Genomic DNA, 1,440 nt, shown 5'->3' with positions numbered 1-1,440 from the left:
ATGTTGTGCCTTAACCTAACCCATGTTGTGCCTTAACCTAACCCATGTTGTGCCTTAACCTAACCCATGTTGTGCCTTAACCTAACCCACGTTGTGCCTTAACCTAACCCACGTTGTGCCTTAACCTAACCCACGTTGTGCCTTAACCTAACCCACGTTGTGCCTTAACCTAACCCACGTTGTGCCTTAACCTAACCCATGTTGTGCCTTAACCTAACCCATGTTGTGCCTTAACCTAACCCATGTTGTGCCTTAACCTAACCCATGTTGTGCCTTAACCTAACCCATGTTGTGCCTTAACCTAACCCACGTTGTGCCTTAACCTAACCCACGTTGTGCCTTAACCTAACCCACGTTGTGCCTTAACCTAACCCACGTTGTGCCTTAACCTAACCCACGTTGTGCCTTAACCTAACCCACGTTGTGCCTTAACCTAACCCACGTTGTGCCTTAACCTAACCCACGTTGTGCCTTAACCTAACCCACGTTGTGCCTTAACCTAACCCACGTTGTGCCTTAACCTAACCCACGTTGTGCCTTAACCTAACCCACGTTGTGCCTTAACCTAACCCACGTTGTGCCTTAACCTAACCCACGTTGTGCCTTAACCTAACCCACGTTGTCCCCTAAAGTAACCCACGTTGTCCCCTAACGTAACCCACGTTGTCCCCTAACGTAACCCATGTTGTCGCCTAAACCTGCTCTGTAATTGTTATACGACTCGTTCAATTAGTGTAGTGTTGCCCACCCGCAACCCTCGCAATATAGTTCGCTACTCGCACTGCCCGCTCCCCTGTGTATCGCTTCATGTTAAACACCTTGCAAGTCTTGCTGACTTTCCACATGCTCCTGCTGTACACTGTAATGTGGATGGCAGCAGGACGTACATGCCGCCCCTCCCCACGTCCCCACCTTGCCCCCCTGCCTTCGCAAGCTGGTTGGTGAGAAGTTTGCATGTTCAATGCCCTTCGCATGCGACGTACTCAGGCTACGTTGTGGTGCGGCCTGTGTCAACCGTCCGCTAATGTCGTACGCGTAAACCACAATCTGTACTGCACATTCGTCCTTATGTACCGAATGATACATCGTGGCACATGTGTGACCGTACAACGACTGCGCCCAAAAACGGCGGACCATACAGTGCAAATATTGTGCACGCAGCTACGTGTCGTCTCCCTATGAGAGCTGGATTGCAGTGTGGTACGCCATAGAGACGTGTGGGAGGAACGGACGCCGTGGATGGCGATCAGCATGAGCTGTCTGTTGATGTATTCGGACCTAGTCGTCTCTCCTCACACACCGTGATGGCATGGTGCACCGCGTTCCATATCTGCGACATGCTACAGAGGCCGGTTGACAGTCGTTCGAGCAATGGACATCGCATACGTACGGGGGCCACCTTCCACGTATTGTCTAGGCGTGCACATTTTGTTGCGTGTA

Source organism: Schistocerca piceifrons, unplaced genomic scaffold (genome assembly GCF_021461385.2).
Source record: "Schistocerca piceifrons isolate TAMUIC-IGC-003096 unplaced genomic scaffold, iqSchPice1.1 HiC_scaffold_697, whole genome shotgun sequence".
NCBI lineage: Eukaryota > Metazoa > Arthropoda > Insecta > Orthoptera > Acrididae > Schistocerca > Schistocerca piceifrons.
This window is presented reverse-complemented; position numbering follows the sequence as displayed.